Here is a 22975-nt window from a genome sequence, read left to right on the forward strand (position 1 = left end):
GTAATGGCGATCGGGTAGAGAATCAGACGTCCGCTGGAAATAGAGGTCCGCACACGGTGCCGATTTGGATGTCATGCTCTGGTCCCTCCCAAGTGGCCAAAATGAAATTTGCAGACCCCGCAGGTGAGGGCATGCCAAATCGGGACTTCCATGTATTTATCGGGCTGGACCCAGAATGCTCCACGCAGCCGCGACCGATCATCTGCTCCTCTCAGGCGGAAATCACGGGAGCATAAATTACTACAAGTATTTACAAACGGGGACTAGGTGCCATGGCAGTAGGTGGGGAGCAGGAAGCTAAAAAAACACTGAAAAACCATTGAAAACTGTCAGGCTTGCTGGGGGTGGTTGCCAGGGCTGGGGGCAGTAGCTTGGAGCGACAAGGTATCCAGTCTGTGGACTCGGGGTATCCCCTTCAGGACTGGGGTGGCCTGGCTCAGACCACCATTGCTGTAGCCTGACTTTTAAACTCACCCCTTTGGTGCTTCTTACAGGTTCCTGGCTGCTCACACTGCTGTTTCCTTTGAATGCTCAGAAGGTGTCTGGTCATCTGGGAGCCCACCCAGGCCACCTCTCTGGGCACGTTCATACCCCAGCTGTTCATCAAAGGGATGGTCGTGGCCAAGCTCAATCAGGGGCCCAATGGGTGTTGGTACTCCTCAGAAGCACAGCCTCACTGCAGAGGAAGAAAGCAATCAGCAGAGTTCACCCCAACCAGAGAACACCTGCATTGTGGCCTTTGGAACCCACCCTGGTTCTCTGCCTCTCTCAGGACAGAGGCCTCACTAGTGACCCCACCCCTCAGGATCACCAGCTGTTTCCCTCTGGTGAGGCTGGCAGCACTGACTGCCTCTGCCACCACCTCCCAGACAGGGCATCAGCAAAGTCCGAACCTGTAAGTTGATCATCATTTATCCATTTCAATCCAAGATTATTCTTGGTTGACTTGATTGAAATGGATCAATGATGGTTAACTTACAGATAATCTTTATCCTGTTGAATAAACAGTGACTCTCTTCAGTTAAGTAGTGAGTAATCCTTTGTCTGCCGAATAAACAGAATTCTGTCATCTGGGACTACGTCCTGTGGCAGGGAGCGGGAAGTGTTGTGTTTTCCATTGCGGAGGCAGATGGGAAACCAAGCTATAACTTCTTCCCCCAACCTAATTAATTGTGCACTGACAGTTTTTGCGCCATATTACATGGCGGGGTGAACACGAGGCCCGGGTCCCGCAATCATATCTGGGTGCCATGTTGAAAAGGCTCCCAATATTTATTTTTAAAAAAAATTTACAGTACCCAATTCATTCTTTCCAATTAAGGGGCAATTTAGCGTGGCCAATCTACCTACCCACACAAACACAGGGAGAATGTGCAAACACCACACAGACAGTGACCCAGAGCCGGGATCGAACCTATCTTGGCACTGTGAGGCAGCAGTGCTAACCACTGTGCCACCTTGCTGCCCTGGCTCCCAATATTTCTGACCCACTGTCAAAGAAAGAAGATGGACTTCCTGGAAAAGAAAATGGAACTCCAGGAAATCGCTGAGATTGGAAGGTGGACCTTCTCGAAGACACTGAATCTGCGAGATCCATTGTAGATGATCCGTCCACCTATGACTGTATTTTTGCAAGGTCCAGGTTTACTGGAAGTCTCCACTCCAAACTCCAGAGATAGCCAGAGGTCTTGTTCAGATGAGACCCAAGTTCTGCAAACCACATTGTTTCAGACATATTCCGGGCAAGCTTGTTATCCCGTTGATGTCATAAAGAATCGGGGAAGGTGCTGTTGGGGGGCAGGCTGAATACATCAGTCGGTTTTACTCGAGCCAGCACTTTTCTTACTGTATTTAACTCTGTATTCCATTCATGCTGTACCCAATGCTTAGCGCTCACATCACAAACAAAACAATTCTTCATGGCCAGTGTGAACAAAGCTCACCTCAATGAACGCATGACATTGATGTTGAATTTGCAACATTGATGGAGAACTTTAAAACAAACCCTGCTCACTGGTGGGATGCCTGGTCATGCACAATCATGCAGCTCTTTAGGAGGATAGGAACTCACTGAAATGTTGCTTCGCCCGTCTTCCTGATTGCAGGACGAGAGAGTGGCAAAGACAGTGGTTAGCTGTCCCAGAAATCAGAATCCTGCACCCTGCAGAAAAGGAATAGCGGTGGGAGAGACTGCAGAAATGGTAGGGGAGGATGGTGGTTGATCCTGTGCTGCCGGAGAGATCGGAGGTTGAGGGCTTCAGAGTGAGGATTTCTTCAGCCTCGATTCCAGAACTGAGTAAGCAAGTCGCTGTAGCCCAGATGAAACAGGTTGCTTTCCCCTTTGAGGGGGAGAGTTGACTGGTGATGGTTTCATCTGATGATCACCACACCACAGGCGAGGGGCAAGATTCAGAAGGCATAGCCTTCATGAATAACCTCAGCCGGTACGGGAATTGTACCCCCACTGTTGGCCTTCTTCTACACCACAAACCAGCTGTCCAGCAAACTGAGCTAAACCTAGTGCGGGAACCACACCGGAAGTAGTTTCCGATCAGAGGAACCTCATTGGCTTGGTGAGATTCTGGTGCCATTCCTGACCCCGTCCTAAATCTCAAGTCCCGCCCAGCTTCGTTCTACTTGTCCAGACAGCAGCAAACATGAGATTTGATTGTGTTATGGGCCAGGGTTTATAGAACACCAAAGTATATCATGGAGTTCACCTGACCTACAACTGTTTCCAGATTTTGGTTATGAGGAGCACAAGGGCCTACACTTCAGGTGTTATGCACCAGAGGCCTTAAGCAATTGAAATCAAAATCAAAGTTTATGCTAAAAATTCAGTTAACATTTTATAAACACACACAATAAGCATTTTTATCAACTACAAACATACATCCCCCTACACAGCTACAGTTCTCTAGAATATACCCCTCAATAACTTCCCTTTCAACTTGATAATGACATCCAAGAACAGTAAAACACTTTTTAACAAAACAGTAGTTTTGAATTCTTTACAGAAAACAGGTATCACTTTTAAATTATCAGGTGATCTGGACCCCTTTTAACATATATATATATATAGAGAGAGACCAAAATACACCTTCTTTGTTTGAAATGCAGCTCCTAACTGTCTAAACTGAAAGTAAAACACAGAGCCACAAACAGCTCCCAACTCAAAACGAAAGTAAAATCCAGAACAACAGCCCAGCTCCACCCACACAATAACATCACTGAAGCTATTTAATAAACACACATTTCTTAAAGGGACATTCCCATGACAATTGGCCATTGCAAATGGCACTGTCAGGGGTGGGCAGTTTGAATCTTCATCCTGTAAGAGGCCATCCACATGGTGTCCAAACTACGAGAGAGAAAGAAGTTTCAGCTGTCAATAATTCTGAAAGTTCTGATGGGATGTATTTCTGGGCAGTTGGGAAAAACATTTTTATTTCCTTTAAGTAAATTTGTCAAGCAATGTAGTGAGAGGAGTTATCGCAATTTTGAGACAGTTCTGCTTAAGTATGCTGCAATAAAGTATTCTTTTGTTGTTTTAATTGATCCATGTTTATCTCTGTTCTTAGAACACTTGTAATTTAGTTGTGGGACTCAATCTGACCAGACGTCCAAAGTCTTGCATGTCTGTTAGGCATCTCTACCACCCTTAATTCACACGTGCTGTGAAAACACACAAGGGACCCACGCCAGCCAACCTTCGCGACCCACGGCAGCCGACCTTTGCGACCCACGGCAGCCGACCTTCACGACCCACGCCAGCCGACCTTCGCGACCCACGCCAGCTAACCTTCGCGACCCACGGCAGCCGACCATCACGACCCACGGCAGCCGACCTTCACGACCCACGCCAGCCGACCTTCACGACCCACGCCAGCCGACCTTCACGACCCACGCCAGCCGACCTTCACGACCCACGACAGCTGACCTTCACGGCTCACTCCAGCTAACCTGCGGGACACACCATCTTCACTTACATTTGAAGCAACAGGTGAGCCGGCTTTGTCCTGATGATCTCACTTCTTTGTCACTCAGCGTTACATTTCTGCTAAGGACGTTAGCTGACGATTTAAGATCTTGTTGCATCCTTTGAAGATAATCAAGAGGTTTGTCCTCAAACTCGCCATGCTTAATCTTCAAATGTCTTTGATGTTTTGAGGGTTTTAAACTTTCATTTGCCAGTACTTCTCTGCATATAACACACATGGGCTTCGCATCAAATGCTGCCTTGATGTCAACGGTAGTTACCTCACCTCACTTCTGGAGTTCAGGACTTTAGCCCATGTTTAGACTAGGGGCGGGATTCTCTGATCCACTGCTGGGTCGGAGGATCACCGGGGGGGGGCAGCGTGAATCCCGCCCAGCCCCTCCGACGGCAGCTGCCAAATTCTCTGGCGCCGGTTTTCGGGCGGGGATCGCACCACGCTGGTCGGGTGTCGTTGGCAACGGCCTCCCCGGCAATTCTCCAGGCCCCGATGGGCCAGCCCTGGGGGGATGGCCTACGGTGGCCTGGCCTGTGATCGAGGCCCACCGATCTGCGGGCGGGCCTGTGCCGCGGGGGCACTCTTTCCCTCCGTGCTGGCCTCTATAAGGCGCCGTGATGGCCGGTGGAGAAGAAACCCCCTGCGCATGCGCAGGAAATGCACCAGCGGTTCTGCGCATGCACCAACTCATGCCTGCTGGCGGTTGGCATGGCACCAACCCCTCCAGCTCCAGCCTGGCCCCCAGAAGTGTGGAGGATTCCGCAACTTCTGAGCGGCCTGACGCCGGAGTGCTTCACGCCGCTCTTTGGCGCCGGTACTGGCCGCCCTGGCAATTCCGGGAGAATCCGGCCTAAGTCTGGAATGAAATCGGGAATTGAATGGCCTTTGCAGTTCCCAATCTGAACATCAGTGAGCAGGTTATTGTTTTGTGTGTGTCAACAGAAAGCACTATTGACAACATCTTCCATCACTTTGCTGATCATTGAGAGTAAACAGATGGGGCGGTAAGCTTATTTCATTGATGAACAATATCTAAACTGTTGCTTCTTAACAAACTGCTGAGACCCCCTTTTTTGGTAACCTGCAACTCCAGACTAAAGCTTCCATTGGGTTTCAGCAGCAAGTGAGCTGAGGAAGCGGTGGATTCAGGCAATGTTATGAAGGTAACATATAGGCGGTCTTAATTGCATTACAAATTTGTAGTTGGAAAGTCAACGCGGGGTCAAGTTTGACACCGAATTTGCAACCAGTCTGGATCAGCCTTAGATGTAGATGAATTCAGTAACGAAGGAATGGAGTTTGGAGTGGGGAACTGAAAGAATGGCTGCTCTCCTTGCAGCACTTAATTGGGAGAAATGTTGGCTCATCTAGTAATGGTTGTCAGACAGAAACCAGTTAATTTAGCAAAAATAGAGGATTTGAAGGAGGTGATTTTGAGGTGGAGCTCGCTGTAATCAACAATATGTGAAAACCGATGCTACATTTTTTGATGTTGTCACCCTTTAAATATTTGTGAACTAATTAACAAGGTGACACGCAGATGTCAAAAACACCGCCTACATGTTTTCTCTCCTTGTGGATTACTGTCTGTGGCACTCTGAAGGTTTCCGTAGTGAAGTTGTCCTCCACAGAGCTATCCACCAGATATTAGTGAATACGCTGGTGAATATTCCGGGTGCCCTCTCATAAGAATCCTCAGTTGATTCTGAATTGTGTTAAAGGGCTGGAGCATCGTCTGGTGATAAATGCCACATTGATCAAACAGCGGCTTCAACTGATTTAGAGTTAGCACATTGATAGGCCCTCTGGAATAGCAGAGAGAAGTGGGCAGAATCATCCCTAAAAGTCATTTACATGAATGTCCATCAGCTATGGCTCAGTGCTGGGACCAAGAGCCGAAGTTTGAAGTCCCAGTTGTGAAATTGGAGACAGTGCTAACCACGATGCTACCGTGCAGCCCCTGTGCAGCCTCCTGTGCCTGCTCGGGCCCCATTCTCTGCCAATCCTGGTCCTCTCCTGCATCCTCCTCATCGGACAAGGCTTGATGTTCACCCTCCTCCTGTAGCATGTCACCCAGCTGCTGTGAGATTTTGTGCAGGACATAGCAGGTCACCACATGGGAGACCCTCCTGGGCTGTACTGGAGGGCGCCTCTAGAGCGGTCCAGGCACTTTGAGCACGCCGATGCACGGCTCAATCACGCTCTTGGCCACAGTATGAGCATCGTTTCTGCTTTGGTCTGTGGACTCGATAGGTGTCATCAGCCACAACTGCAGTGGATAACCCCTGTCACCCAGGAGCCAACCCCTCACCCAGGGGAATGCCTCGAATGTGTCGGTCACTGTCAAGTGTGCCAGGATGAACACCCTGTGCACGCTGCCTGGACATCGGACGCAGATGTGCAGCCAGTGATCACTCATCAATGCGCACTCAGGGAGTGGAATCCCTTCCGGGGAAGGGCAGCCCCTCAATGCGCCGGTTCTCGGAGGGGACATGCATCCCGTCGATCACACCCGGGACCTGGGGCATCCCAGCAATGGCAGCGAATCTCGCTGCCCAGGCAAACTAGTGGGCTCGGTCCACATCTAGATGGGTGTATTGTGCCAGGCACACAGGGCCTCCATAAAGACATGGATGTACCTGTGCGCGGAGGTCTGGGAGATCCCAGAAAGGTCCCCACTCTGCACCTGGAAGGACTGTTTCAAAGGGAAGCACGGTAGCACAGTTATTCGCACAGTTGCTTCACAGCTCCAGGATTCCAGGTTCGCTTCCTCCGGGTGCTCCGGTTTCCTCCCACAGTCCAAAGATGTGCGGGTTAGGTGGATTGGCCATGCTAAATTGCCCTTAGTGTCCAAAAAATTTAGGTGGGGTTATGGGGATAGGGTGGAAGCACGGGAGTCAGGTGCTCTTTCCAAGGGCTGGTGCAGACTTGATGGACTGAATGGCCTCCATCTGCACTGTAAATTCTATGATTCTATGAAAGGGTTTCAGGGCGACCATCACCTTGACAGTCCCCCATACCCCCATGGCTCCAGATGCGGTATGATCTGGCACAGATGTCTCACGGTCTCCCTGCTCAGCCACAGTGGCCGCGGAACGCTCGGTCTGGCAGGTCATCATGCGACAGGTGCTGCCGGTATGCATGAGGTCTGATGCGATGCATCCTTCCCACATCCTCCTCATCCTGTTGGGTGGCCGGCTCTCCAACATCACCGGCTGGCTCCTGCTCCTCTGGGGCCAGCTCCTGTTCTGCAGGGTCCTCCCCGAGCAGCTCCTGCTCATGCAGCCTCAGTGATCTGCCAGGGCTTCAGCGGCAAGGCAGATGCCAACCACTCCTGGCTCGATACCAATATCCATTTTCTGCAGTGGGTAAAGGGGGGACATGTTAGCCTGGTGAGTACTTCCGCGCCCAACCAGGTCCAACGGACTGCACGGTGGTACTGGCCTGCACTGCAGCCCCCGCCCCGCATGTCCCCCATGGCCCCTCCTCCCCCGATCAAACCCAGCCCCACCCCTGGTCATTCACCCTGACACTTTGCCTTCTGCATTGCACCCATGGCCCCTATTGGTGCCTGGCACTGTGTGGGCCTCTGACCACACCACCCATTCTTGCTGACAGTGCCAGCAGGACACTCTGCAGCCCCTGTCCTGCGCCCTCTTGTGGGATCTAATGTGGGGCTTTTCCCTGAGTGAACCATATGATACGCTGTTTGCAGAGTGGTGCCAGGTTGTAGGGGGGGGGGGGGGGTGAGGAGGTGGGTGCAGTGCACCACCAACCAGTGCCATGCTTGGTGGAATGTGTACAGGCAGGGCCCATGGAAGGTCTCGGCCAGAGAGGTAGCCACCTGTTGGGACCGTAGCTGAGGTATGCTATGTGACTATTGTGCCACGCACTGGTGGTGCCTACTTGTCTGAGGGAAGGATGTATAGGGGCAGGGGTGCAGTGGGCAGGCAGGGTTTGGTGACAGCTGGTGGTCCTGCGGGGTGGGATAACTGATGGTGTCACTGGCAGGACTTCTGCCCTGCGAGGGACCGTGTGCCAGGGTGCATGCCAATGCTGCTGCCCCTGCAGTGGGGCAATGCCTCAGATGGGTGCACTGGGGGACATACCCATTCTGTTGATGGGCCAGCTGCGGCCTGTGGGCTCCTAGGGGTGTGGGCTGGCGGGAGGGCACTCATACGGCCAGTGGCGCTCTGCACATTTATGGGCCACATTGAGCAATGAGTGGGTGCACAGCCAGATAGCTGCCTTGCAAGCAGCGGCAATGGTCGTCCGTGTCTATACATCCCGGTCCTGAGTACACGTTGACCCCATGGCCCATCCCCTGGTCACTCACTGCCATTCCACATGGCCCTCGCAGATGCCCGCAACCAGCGGCACTGCTGCCAGCCCATCGTTGCGCCTTTGGTCACTTGGCTTACCTCCTCTCTCTCTCTCATTGGCCACAGCACTTGATCCCGATTTTAAATACCACAAGTGAACCAGGCCATCCTTACTCCTGCATGGTGGAGGCGGAGCATTGTGGGAGGTGGGAGAATACCAGGTCAGGCCCAGTAATGATATGTTATCGGCCGTTACTGTGCAATTTTCATGCCCACACCAATGTGCGGTGTAGAACGCAATCACGCCACTGTCAAAGCGTTGGAGCATGGAGTTCTGTTGGGCGCCTGGCTCCGACCGTGATTTTCAGCTGACGTACAATTCTCCACCCGATCGTGATTCATGATTTAGGAGTGGAATCCTGCCTGCTGTCTTCTAGGCAGATGTAAAACCAAAGCTCCATCTGTCCACTCAAGCGGGCTAAAGGATCCCATGGCATTATCATGCTCGTGAAAATTCATCCCCCAAGCAATATCCTGGTCTCATGAGAGGTACAATATCAATTTAAAAAATTGTTTGCACTGAGTGTCAGTTAGAGGGAAATGCCATGCTGAAGTTAGCACAACATTGACAATCTGACAGAGTGAAGCTACAGAGATTTATCATGGTGCTTGTGGTAGTATTGCTAGGGGTATTACGGTACCTGGGAGTGTGAGCTGCCATTGGTGCAGAGGGCTCGCTGTTCATTGGCCCAAGTATCGTGTTCTCTGTATTCTTATTGGCCAAGAGGAAGGTAGCTCCGCCTACAAGGCGGGGTATAAGAACCCGTGTTCCCCAGCAGCCAGGCCATTTCTGTACGTCTGCTGCCGGGCTCACTTCTTGCTGATTAGAGCCTTTTGTTTCGGACTTCACCTACGTTTTGTGTCCATTGATTGTGCATCAGTGCTGTACGGGGCACACTGGTTAGTATTACTGCCTCACAGAACCGGGTAGAATTCTGGCCTTGAGTGGCTGTGAGGAATTTGCACGTTCTCTCGATGTCTATGTGGGTTTCCAGTGGGTGTTCTGGTTTCCTCCCACACTCCAAAGATGTGCAGTTTAAGTGGATTGACCATGATCAATTGCCCCTTTGTGTCTAAAACATTAGGTTGAGTTATGGGGATATGACGTTAGGTTTGGTACTTTTTCGGAGGGTCGGTGCCACTTTCTGCATTGACCCATCAAGTCCACACTGACCCTCTGAAAGAATACCATAAATTGGCACACTTCCCCGCCCTCTTCCTGTAACCCCATAACCCCACCGAATCTCTGGGCACTAAGGGACAATGTAGCAAGGCCAATCCACCTAATCTGCACACCTTTGAACTATGGGAGGAAACCTGAGCCCCTGGAGGAAACCCACGCAGACATGGGGATAATGTGCAAACTCCACACAGACAGTGATCCAAGGCTGGAATTAAAGGGGATGGGGGGGGGGGGGGAGTTTGCCGAGGTGGGGTGCTCCTTAATAGGGTCAGTGCAGACCCAATGGGCTGAATGGCCTCCTTCTGCACTGTAGGGATTCTATGCTGGCCTTGCCCAGTGGCACCCAGATCCTATGAAAGAGTAAAAAAAAATCTCTCTATCATGACAATTATATTGCAATGAGTTAGATTAGAACAGTACAGCGCAGAACAGGCCCTTCGGCCCTCAATGTTGTGCCGAGCAATGATCACCCTACCCAAGCCCACGCATCCACCCTATACCAGTAACCCAACAACCCCATTAATATTATTTTTTAGGACACTAAGGGCAATTTAGCCTGGCCAATCCACCTAACCCGCACATCTTTGGACTGTGGGAGGAAACCGGAGCACCCGGAGGAAACCCACGCAGACACGGGGAGGACGTGCAGACTCCACACAGACAGTGCCCCAGCCGGGAATCGAACCTGGGACCCTGGAGCTGTGAAGCATTGATGCTAACCACCATGCTACCATGCTGCCCATGTTGTGCACACTCTGAATATTAGAAGTGCTGCCCACCAGTGACAGGCACATTAGCCAGACCCGAGAGGTCTGAGGAGTGGTCCAATTTGGCCCCAAAGTCAAGCCTGCACATGCAGGACAGCCTCAAATAATTCCACATGATCCCAACAGAAGGTTCAGAAATTAGCATTGTCCACCCTGGACAGGATGCTCTGCATAAAATGCATGTCTCAATTTAGTAGCAGTGCAAAAATTAATTTCAAGGCAACTTTGATTTGTTTTGGGCAGGGAAACATCAATCTTTGTTTTCGACCTAATTGGCAATAAATTGGCGACACAAGCTGTGCGTTTTATAAACAAAAACCGTGACAAGCACTTTGAGCAGCACAGAAGGCAAGGTGATGTGGGTGGAACCCATCTCGCCATTACCACGCCACAGAGATCCAATTAAAAGATCCCCTACTGGGAAGAAGTGTAATAATTGGAATTATATCAAATAGGACAATCGACTGACACAGATCCCTTGTATTTTCATTTTGCGTGAGCATAAAAGAATGGAAGAAAACTTTGATTAGAGATGCACAAACCTACCTTGTTGTCCCTTGCCTTTATATAGCGCCTTTTCATGGCTTCATGCTGTCCCCAATGGCTCAGCAGCTGATTAAATATTCTTGAGAAGCAGCAACTTGCTGTGTGGAAAACGTGGCAACCAATTTTTGCCAGGCAATATTCCAGAGATAGCAACAGCAGTTACAGTTTGGTCAGCAGAGTACCGAGGATGATGGATTCTAAATCGAGTGCAGACAAGGCTGGAGATACACCATTATAGTTTGGTGTTGAGGTTGACAAGCCAGGGGAAGGGCAGACAGCAACTTTCACGTGGTCCTCCTGTTAAAGTAGGCTTTCCGACCTGAAGTGCTGTTCACTAACTTAGCACTGCTGCCTCACAGTGCCAACGACCCGGGTTTGATTCTGACCTTGGGTGGCTGCCTGTGTGGAATTTGTACGTTCCCCCCGTGTCTGCGTGCATTTCCTCCGGTTTCCATCCACAGTCCAAAAGATGTGCAGGTTAGGTGGATTGGCCATAATAAATTGCCCCTTAGTGTGCACAGCTGTGCAGATTAGGTGGGGTTATGGGATAGAGCGAACAGGGCCCAGGTAGGGTGCACTTTCAGAGGGTCGGTACAGATTGATGGGCCAAATGGCCTCCTTCAGCATGAGGGATTTTGTAGTTCTATTACTGACAAGAAGACAATAAAACTCCGGACACCCCAGGTTCCTGGTCCAAGCAGTAATAACACACCGGAAAAAGGATTGTCTCAACAACAGGATAATGAGTGAATATTCTGTTTTTAGTGATGTTAGTTCTGGCATAATTATTGATCAGGACATCAGCAAACATTCCCCAGTTTTACAAAATAATGCAATGGATAGGGTTTGTTTATTGTCACATGTACCAAGGTACAGTGAAAAATATTGTTCTGCGTACAGTCCAGACAGATCATATCATACATGAAAAAAAATAGGGCATACGTAAATACATAATGTAAATACATAGACACAGGCAACGGGTGAGCATTCGGAGTGTAGTACTACTCAGTAGAGAAGATGTGTGAAGAGATCAGATCAGCACATAAGAGGGTCGTTCAGGAATATTGTCACAGCGGGGAAGAAGTTGTTTTGTTTTTTTTTAAATAAATTTAGAATACCCAATTTATTTTCTCCAATTAAGGGGCAATTTAATGTGGCCAATTGACCTACCCTGCACATCTTTGGGTTGTGGGGGCGAAACCCACGCAGACACGGGGAGAATGTGCAAACTCCACACGGACAGTGACCCAGAGCCGGGATCGAACCTGGGACCTCGGCACCGTGAGACCGCAGGGCTAACCCACTGCGCCACCACGCTGCCCTAGAAGTTGTTTTTGAATCTATTAGCGCGTGTTCTCAGACTTTTGTATCTCCTGCCTGATGGAAGAAGTTGGAAGAGTGAGTAAGCTGGGTGGGAGGGGTCTTTGATTACGTTGCATGCTTTCCCGAGGCATTAGGAGGTGTGCACAGAGTCAGTGGATTGGAGACGGTTTCACATGATGGACTGGGCGGTGTTCACAACTCTCTGTAGCTTCTTCCGGTCTTGGGCCGAGCAGTTGCCATACCAGGCTGTAATGCAATCAGATAGGATGCTTTCTATGGTGCATCTGTAAAAGTTGGTAAGATTTCATGTGGACATGCCGAATTTCCTTAGTTTCCTGAGGAAGTACAGGTGCTGTTGTGCTTTCCTGGTCATAGCGTCGACGTGGGTGGACCAGGACAGATTGTTGGTGATGTGCACACCGAGGAATTGAAGCTGTCAATCGTCTCCACCTCAGAACCATTGATGACAGGGGTGTGTACAGTACTTTGCTTCCTGAGGTCAATGACCAGCTCTTTAGTTTTGCTGAAATTGAGGGAGAGAATGGGGTCTTTGATGTTCTCCTAGGGTTGCCAACTGTGATTAAATGTATTCCTGGAAGTTTCATCACATGACTTGTCCCCGCCCCCACTGCATGCCAGCCATCAGTCGGCCATCTTTGATACTCACTGCCTTCCTACACCAATTGAATGTGGGCTGGTTTATCTCACTTGGTTAGACAGCTGGTTTATGATGCAGAGTAAGGCCAGCAGCGCAGATTCAGTTCCGGTACTGACTGAGGTTATTCAGGATGCTTGCTGTCGGCTAAACAGCCTTTGTTCCTATTTTCAATATTTTTGCAGCTGATGAAGAGAATTGTTCAAAGAAACTTAGGAAAAAGAAACTGTCCAGAAACAACGATATGGGCGAAAAACCCCATGAGATACCAAAAACCTTCTCACCGGTGAGATGTCGCGACGTGAACATACCCGCACCCCTCGCCAGTGACAAATGAGGTTCCCACCCAGAAAGTCAAGGGGCTGGATTCTCCCAAAATGGGGCTATGTCCCCACGTTGGCACAAAAATGCAGGCGTTTCACTCCGCAGTCTTCTGAAAGAACGAGGAGGCTTACCTGCAGGGGGCTAGCAGGGACCTGGGGAGCTTCACAGCTTTGGCCGTGGGTATGGGCCCCTGAACTTCTGATTACGAGTCCGTGCATGCGCACAGCGGCGGCCTCCAGCGTCGGTGCCGAGCACCATGGCGGACCAACATGCAATATCAAGGCCCCCCCGATTGGCTGCGCGCCACTGCATCGAACCCACCTGATCGCTACCCTGGCCGCCCATAAGGTACTCGATCCCCCCGCCCCTCACCAGGCCGGCCACAGACTGAGTCCACAGCCGCCGCCCCAGAGTCCCGACCGGCCATAACACATTAGTTCCACACCATCGGGCACTCGGCCAGTCGGGAGTGGAGTATCGCTGTGAGGGCCTCTGGCAATGGCCACCCAGTCGCACGGCGTAATTTGCGGATAAGTGATTCTCTGGGGCCTGGAGCGGAGCCAGGCCCGATTCGGTTGGGAATTTTGATTCTCTGCCCATTTGCCAGACACCATTTTGGCACAGGGCTGTGGAGAATCAGCCCAAGGAACCTCATTTAAATACATTTTAATGACATTGGCATCCTTTCCCGCTCTATCATCCCTCCACATTGGGATTTTACCCCCTTGGTGCCTTGACTTCCTCTCAGTGAGCTGCGGAACAGGTTAGTAAAAATGTGAGACAGGTAAAGGGAACAGTTCAATATAGCCTCCAGGGGCAGAAGGACATGCGTGGGTACTGTACTGGTACAGTCACCTAGCACTGCCCCATGGCACAGTCCCCAGGGGGTAGGGGGAAGTGTCATGATGCCAGGGGGAAGTGCTGAGGAGGAAATCTTGAGACCTCCATGGGGGTCTTCCCATGTACATAGAGTGGGGTGTCATAATATACATCCATGTATATAATGGAGCGCAGACAGGCATTGATTGACACACAGGATGACCAGTGAGCACACAGAACACAGCAGCCAATCACCAGACAGGACACAACCACTATAAAGCCAGAGGGCACCAGTTTACCCGCTCTCTCGGGGATCCAGCCTCTGAGACAGTCAGAGCTCGTGAGTATAGCCAGTGCAAACACCATGTGGTAGTCAGTTAGTCTGGTCAGGCTAGCATCAGGACTCAAGTCAAGTCATCATAGTGTCAACCCACAGTTGAACATGTATAATAGTTTAGATGTTAAATAAAATCGTGTTGCATCTCATCAAGTTTTGGAAGTCTGTCTCTCGCTACACTGCATCAAACGCAATCCACATAGACCCAGCCTACCAACATATCATTGGGTGTCCTGTGTACGTGGGAGAGCTGTTCCCTGTGTGCATGTTAGATGGGCGGGCGGTGGGGGGGGGGGGGGGGGGGGTTATTTTTTCTTGCACCGGAGTTTGGGGCGCCCTTTGAAAGTCGACATTGCCAGTTCTTTCAGGCCCTGCACGACCAGCATGACAGTGTGGGACACATGAAAATGAAAATGAAAAATGAAAATCGCTTACTGTCACGAGTAGGCTTCAATGAAGTTACTGTGAAAAGCCCCTAGTTGCCACATTCCGGCGCCTGTCCGGGGAGGCTGGTATGGGAATTGAACCCGTGCTGCTGGCCTGCTTGGTCTGCTTTAAAAGCCAGCGATTTAGCCTGGTGAGCTAAACCAGCCCCTCTGGGGCATCTCCAGTGCTGGGCAATATGGAGGGAAAAGCCAGCCGTGCAGTCGATGAGCTGCACACCGTTTTTCTCACCTGGTCCAGCACTTTGAAGAAAAATCCGGCCTACTATCTTTTTCTAGTGACCCGATGATTTTACTCCAGGGTCACACACACAGCAGATTGACCTTCAATTCCTGGAGACTCCATGCCATCCTTGGGTGGGGTTGGAAATCCCAGGTCCATCTGAGAAGGACAGCAGGCCTCAGCTTTACATTTCATCCAAAAGATATGTGCGCTCTAACAGTGCAGCACTCCCTCGATGTTTGACTAAAATGCTAGATTACCTGCTCAATGCCCATGAGTGAGACCTGAATCTGTAAGCCTCCTAAATCAGAGGTGACAGTGCGAGCACTAAGCTGCAACTGACAGTACAAGGTGGAGTGGAATTGCTTGAAACATTTTGGATTTGGATTTTTGGATTTGGGTTTATTGTCATGTGTACCGAGGTACAGTGAAAAGTATTGTTCTGCCTACAGTCCAGGCAGATTGTTCCAAACATGTAAAACATAGGACATACAATAAATACACAATGTAAATACATAGACATCGGGTGAAGCATATCGAGATTGGTGTGACTCACTGGAGAAAATGTGTGGAGAGATCAGTTCGATCTATAAGAGGGTTATTCAGGAATCTGGTAACAGCGGGGAAGAAGCTCTTTTTGAATCTATTCCTGTATGTTCTCAGACTTTTGTATCTCCTGCCCGATGGAAGAGGTTTGAACAGTGTGGTAAACACCACTAGTAAGACATTGTATGTATTACGGTACTGCCCATATATTATAGGTACCACAGTAAATCCCTGCCTCCTGGCTCCGCCCAGCAGGCGATGTATAAAAGTGTATGCTCTCCTGCGCTGCTCCCATTCTGGTTCCAGCTGCAGGAGGCACAACATCCTGTACAATAAAGCCTCAATTGTTTCACCATTCTCGTCTCGTGGTAATTGATGGTACATCAATTTATTGCACAAGATTTTAAAAGATCAACATCTTAATCAAGCCTGATCGCCTGGAGATGAGCCCTCACGCAGTCAACGCCACGTCCACCTTTGAGTACTGGCTAGCCTGCTTTGAAGGCTACCTCAGAGCAGCCACTGAAGAACTCTTGGACCCACAAAAGCTCCAACTCCTCTACTCATGGGTGAGCCCTCAAGTATTTCCCCTCATCCGGGATGCGCCCACCTACACAGAAGCAATGACGCTACTAAAGGGACATTACATTAAGTCGATGAATCAAGTGTACGCCAGGCACCAACTGGCCACGAGATGGCAACTCCCGGGGGAGACACTGGACGATTTATTGCGGGCTCTACAGATTCTCGGTAGGAACTGCAATTGCCAGGCAGTTTCGGTAGTCCAACACACCGAACTACTAATCAGAGATGCTTATGTCACGGGCATGAAGTCTACGTACGTTTGCCAGTGACTATTGGACTCTTGCAGAGACTATGCAGCTTGCTAATTCACTAGAAGTGGCCTCCCGTAATCTGGAGGCCGACACCTGCGAATGCGCAGCACCTTTGTGGGCATTGTGGGCCCCACCAGCTGCCGACTCAAGCTCACCGCAAGCCTGCGCCGCACGGCAGCAAGCCAACTCCGGGGGGGCCCAAGTGTTATTTTTGTGGCCAGAGCAAACATCCCAGGCAGCGCTGCCCGGCACGGAGCGCAACCTGCAACAGATGCAGGAAGATGGGCCACTTTGTTTCCGTTTGCAGGCCCGGTTGGTCCTCGCTTTTTCCAGGCCCGGCACTGCTACACCCCCCAACGTGTGATTTAATGAAGGAGCCTCAACTGCTTCACTGGGCAAGAAATTCCATAGATTCACAACCCTTTGGGTGAAGAAGTTCCTCCTAAACTCAGTCCTAAATCTACTTCCCCTTATTTTGAGGCTATGCCCCCTAGTTCTGCTTTCACCCGCCAGTGGAAACAACCTGCCCACATCTATCCTATCTATTCCCTTCATAATTTTATACATTTCGATAAGATCCACCCTCATCCTTCTAAATTCCAAAGAGTACAGTCCCAGTCTACTCAACCTCTCCTCGTAATCCAACCCCTTCAGCTCTGGGATTAACCTAATGAATCTCCTCTGCACACCCTCCAGCTCCAGTACGTCCTTTCTCAAATAAGGAGACCAAAACTGAACACAATACTCCAGGTGTGGCCTCACTAACACCTTATACAATTGCAGCATAACCTCCCTAGCCTTAAACTCCATCCCTTCAGCAATGAAGGACAAAACTCCATTTGCCTTCTTGATCACCTGTTGCACCTGTAAACCAATTTTTTGCAACTCATGCACTAGCATGATGTGGAGATGCCGGCGTTGGACTGGGGTGAGCACAGTAAGAAGTCTTACAACACCAGGTTAAAGTCCAACAGGTTTGATTCAAACACGAGCTTTCGGAGCGCAGCTCCTTCCTCAGGTGAATGGCGAGGTATGTTCCAGAAACATTTATATAGACAAAGTCAGAGATGCTGGACAATGCTTGGAATGCAGGCATTTGCAGGTAATCAAATCATTAGAGATCCAGGGAGAGGGATAATCACAGGTTAAAGAGGTGTGAATTGTCTCAAGCCCGAACAGTTGGTAAGATTTTGCAAGTCCAGGCCTGATGGTGGGGGGTGGATGTAATGCGACATGAATCCATGAATCCAGGATTCATGTCGCATTACATCCACCCCCCACCATCAGGCCTGGACTTGCAAAACCCTACCAACTGTTCGGGCTTGAGACAATTCACACCTCTTTAACCTGTGATTATCCCTCTCCCTGGATCTGTAATGATTGGATTACCTGCAAATGCCTGCATTCCAAGCATTGTCCAGCATCTCTGACTTTGTCTATATAAATGTTTCTGGAACATACCTCGCCATTCACCTGAGGAAGGAGCTGCGCTCCGAAAGCTCGTGTTTGAATCAAACCTGTTGGACTTTAACCTGGTGTTGTAAGACTTCTTACTATGCACTAGCACACCCAGGTCTCTCTGCACAGCGGCATGTTTTAATATTTTATCATTTAAATAATAATCCTGTTTGCTATTATTCCTACCAAAATGGATAACCTCACATTCGTCAACATTGTATTCCATCTGCCAGACCCTAGCCCATTCACTTAACCTCTCCAAATCCCTCTGCAGACTTTGGTATCCTCTGCACTTTTTGCTTTACCACTCATCTTAGTGTCGTCTGCAAACTTGCACACATTGTACTTGGTCCCCAACTCCAAATCATCTATGTAAATTGTGCTTTCTATTAATTAACCAATCCTCTCTCCATGCTACTACTTTACTCTTAATGCCATGCACCTTAACCTTATGCAGCAACCTTTTGTGTGGCATCTTGTCAAAAGCTTTCTGGATATCCAGATATACCACATCCATTGGCTCCCCATTATCTACCGCACTGGTAATGCCCTCAAGAAATTCCACTAAATTAGTTGGGCATGACCTGCCCTTTATGAACCCATGCTGCGTCTGCCCAATGGGACAATTTCTATCCAGATGCCTTGCTATTTCATCCTTGATAGATTCCAGCATCTTCCCTACTACCGAAGTTAAGCTCACTGGCCTATAATTACCCGCTTTCTGCCTACCTCCTTTTTAAAAAGTGGTGTCACGTTTGCTAATTTCCAGTCCGCCGGGACCACCCCAGAGTCTAGTGAATTTTGGTAAATTATCACTAGTGCAATTGCAATTTCCCTAGCCATCTCTTTTAGCACTCTGGGATGCATTCCATCAGGTCCAGGAGACTTTTCTACCTTTAGCCTCATTAGCTTGCCCATCACTCCCTCCTTAGTGATAACAATCATCTCTAGGTCCTCACCTGTCGTAGGCTCATTTCCATCAGTCACAGGCATGTGATTTGTGTCTTCCACTGTGAAGACCGACCCAAAAAACCTGTTCAGTTCCTCAGCCATTTCCTCATCTCCCATTATTAAATCTCCCTTCTCATCCTCTAAAGGACCAATATTTACCTTAGCCACTCTTTTTTGTTTTATATATTTGTAAAAACTTTTACTGTCTGTTTTTATATTCTGTGCAAGTTTACTCTCATAATCTATCTTACTCTTCTTTATAGCTTTTTTAGTAACTTTCTGTTGCCCCCTAAAGATTTCCCAGTCCTCTAGTCTCCCACTAATCTTTGCCACTTGGTATGCTTTTTTCTTCAATTTGATACTCTCCCTTATTTCCTGAGATATCCATGGTCGATTTTCCCTCTTTCTACCGTCCTACCTTTTTTTTGTGGTATAAACCTTTGCTGGGCACTGTGAAAAATCACTTGGAAGGTTCTCCACTGTTCCTCAACTGATTCACCATAAAGTCGTTGCTCCCAGTCTATTTTAGCTACCTGTTCTCTCATCCCATTGTAATCTCCTTTGTTTAAGCACAAAACACTCGTGTTTGATTTTACCTTCTCACCCTCCATCTGTATTTTAAATTCCACCATATTGTGATCGCTCCTTCCGAGAGGATGCCTAACTATGAGATCTTTAATCAATCCTGTCTTATTACACAGGACCAGATCTAGGACCACTTGTTCCCTCGTAGGTTCCATTACATACTGTTCTAGGAAACTATCGCGGATACATTCTATAAACTCCTCCCCAAGGCTGCCTTGACCGACCTGGTTAAACCAATCGACATGTAGATTAAAATCCCCCATGATAACTGCTGTACCATTTCTACATGCATCAGTTATTTCTTTGTTTATTGCCTGCCCCACCATAATGTTACTATTTGGTGGCGTATAGGCTACTCCTATCAGTGATTTTCTCGCCTTACTATTCCTGATTTCCACTGAAATGGATTCAACCTTATCCTCCATAGCACCAATGTCATCCCTTACTATTGCCCGGATGTCATCCTTAAATACCAGAGCTACACCACCTCCTTTACCATCCACCCTGTCCTTCCAAATAGTTTGATACCCTTGGATATTTAACTCCCAGTCGTGGCCATCCTTTAACCATGTTTCAGTAAAGGCCACTAAATCATAGTCATTCACGATGATTTGAGCTATTCCAAATACTACGAGCATTCAGGTAAAGTACACTTTAAGGGAAGGGAAGGGAAGCTGCGTCCTTCAGGAAGGCAACATCTGTGAGACGCCAAACACTTGTGACCTGTCCTATTCGGTTTGATTCATATGCACACTTGGAAGGAAATAAACTCTTGTCAAAGCTGCTCGTGCTGTTTGTTTTATAGTCAGGAAACACAAGGCCTGGAAATGTGAAGCTGTGCTATACCGAGACCAATAAATATCTGTCAGCATTATATCCAATGAGGAATTCAGGAGGAACCTCTATACTGTGAGACGTGCTCACACACAGAATGGTTATGGTGAATTGCAGCGATGCACTCAGAGAGAAGCTCGAATCTGAGTGAGAATGAAGTAGGCAGCTATGCAGAGAATGCAGTCAAAAGGGGTTTAGGAGTAGGGGGGGTGTAAGTGCTGATGCCGAGCTGATTGATTTGTTTCTGTGCTGTAATCCTATAGCCAGGATTTTCCGTCGCCACGCAGCAGGCATCGTCGCAGGAGGACTGGCACCTCCCGCTGCCTTGGGAAAGCGAGCAGCATAATCATGTAGGGAACGATCTGTCTGGACTGTATGCAGAACAACACTTTTCACTGTAGAAGAGTGGCCCACCCTCAGCGATGCCCACTCCTGCCAGGACTGGAACATTCCAGCCTTTGTTATTCAATAGAAAAAAGTTATCTGCTTGGAATTTTCTAGGTTTCTATGTTTTTGACAAAGTAAAAAAATTTTTTACATGTCAAACCCAATGCTTTTGGTTGTCTCTTACACTTATAGTTGTGCATGTGATGCTGAGGGCTCAGAAATTGAATTTGACCATCAGATTGGTTGCTGCATGAGTGTAAGTGGCCGGAGGACCAGCTGACAGGAAATTGGTGTTCTTGTCAATTGGTACAATGCTGGTGAACAGTCACTGCCAGTCTTTCCGCACCCCTCCCCGCCCCTCCCCCACCAGCCCCTCCACCCTCCAGAGGCAGCTTGCTGATTGATGGATGCATGTGAGATCATTGGATCGGGACACATGCAGGCTGAGAGCAGCAGGTCGGGAATGTGGGGGAACAGCAGCCAGCAGTTTCAATATGGAGTTGGAGGGGGGGGGGAAGGGGGTGTCATTGAGGAAACCCTGCCCACATCCTGTAAGCAAATATATGGCCGGTATTCTGTTCCCACTGGCAGCCCACCTGTGGATTTCCCAGCGGTATAGGATGGCTTCAGTGGGAAATCCCATTGTTACATCATTCTGGCCAAGTGGGGGGTCAATTCCAGCTCCACATGCCCTGGAGTCACAACACAAGTGAATTAACTAATAAGTCTTATAAAAATACCCCAAATACCCACACTCACAAGTCAGACAAACACAGAGAGTAGGAAAGGGGTAAAAATAATAAGGATGATATTCAAAACATAAGAATCTTTGCTTCAGATGGTGTCTTCAGTACGCTTTTCTCACAGCACACTGGTTGATCAGAGTCCTTGGTTTTCAACCTGTAATGACCTTTTCTGTAGTTCAGAGATATATTATTCATTGCTTTACCTGGAGGCCCAGTTGCTTCACTTCATAAAAGCAAATTACTACGGATGCTGGAATCTGAAACGAAAGGGAAAATGCTGGAAAATCTCAGCAAGTCTGGCAGCATCTGTAGGGAGAGAAAAGAGCCAACGTTTCGAGTCCGATGACTCTTTGTCAAAGTTAACAGGCAGAGAAAGTGGGAAATATTTATACTGTGGAGTGAGAATTAAAGATGAGATGAGATGAAAGAATGAAAGATGCTTCACTTCATACTCTGCTTTCAGTTCATAGTTTAGTTTAGTTCCAAGCCTCTGCCTTTTCTCCTGAGAGTTGGTCGGTTCACATCAGCTTTTTCTGCAGAGAGAATTACTCGAGTCTGCCCTGCTTGTGCAGCCTGTAATGGTTCTCCTGAACATAGATTCATCCAAGCTTTCAGCCAGTTCAGAAACGCAGCCTTTCTGGATGATGTACCATCAATTCGACTCAAGACACAATTAGGATCCGAACTGTGGCTTTAATCAGCTAGTTGTTAGCCCGGTGGTCGACTACAGAGACTGGCCGACCGCCGAGAGCTCTGGGTACTTATACCCCGCTTCAGAGGCGGGGCCTACTTGCCTCTCGACCAATTGGAGAGCAGTCACATGACTAGTCCCAACCAATCGGACGAGAGGCACATGACCAGCCAGAGCCAATGGGAAGCCAGTGCTCTGCAGCAATGGCAGTGCTCATATCCATACCACCACACTGGAGAAAAATGGAGAGGAGAAAGAGGAGGTCTTTTCCCTAACTGCCAGGAGTCAAACTGAAACGAAACTCAGCCCTTGAATCTCTGGTATACATTCCAGTGGGACCAATCCCGCTGCCAGCGAATAATCCATCCCTATATCTGCAAAAACAAATCTAACTCCACATTCAAAGAGCATAGAACAAAAAAAGTACAGCACAGGAACAGGCCCTTCTGCCCTCTGCGCCAATCATGATGCCCTAACTAAAAAACGAAACCTTCTGCCCTTACCCAGTCCATATCCCTCTCTTCATGCATCCATTCAGGTGCCTTTTAAATGTTGCTAATGTGCCTGCTTCCACTATGTCCTCTGCCAGCACACTCCAGGCTCCCACCACTCTGTGCATGAAAAACATCTCCTTTAAACATTCCCCCCCTCAACTTGAACCTGTGCCCCCTTGTAATTGCCATTTCCACCCTTGGAAAAAGCCTGACTATCCATCCTGCCTATGCCTCTCATAATTTTGTAGACCTCTATCAGGTCTCCCCTCAGCCTCCGTTTTTCCAGTGAAAACAATCCTTGTTTATTCAACCTCTCGTCATAGCCAACATCCTCGAGACCTGACAGATTCCAGATGAACCTTCTTTGCACTCTCTCTCCAAAGCTTCCACTTCCTTCTGATAATGTGGTGACCAGAACTTCACTCAATACTCCAGATGCGGCCTAACCAA

The sequence above is a fragment of the Scyliorhinus canicula genome, chromosome 1, assembly GCF_902713615.1.
Source record: "Scyliorhinus canicula chromosome 1, sScyCan1.1, whole genome shotgun sequence".
NCBI classification, from domain to species: domain Eukaryota; kingdom Metazoa; phylum Chordata; class Chondrichthyes; order Carcharhiniformes; family Scyliorhinidae; genus Scyliorhinus; species Scyliorhinus canicula.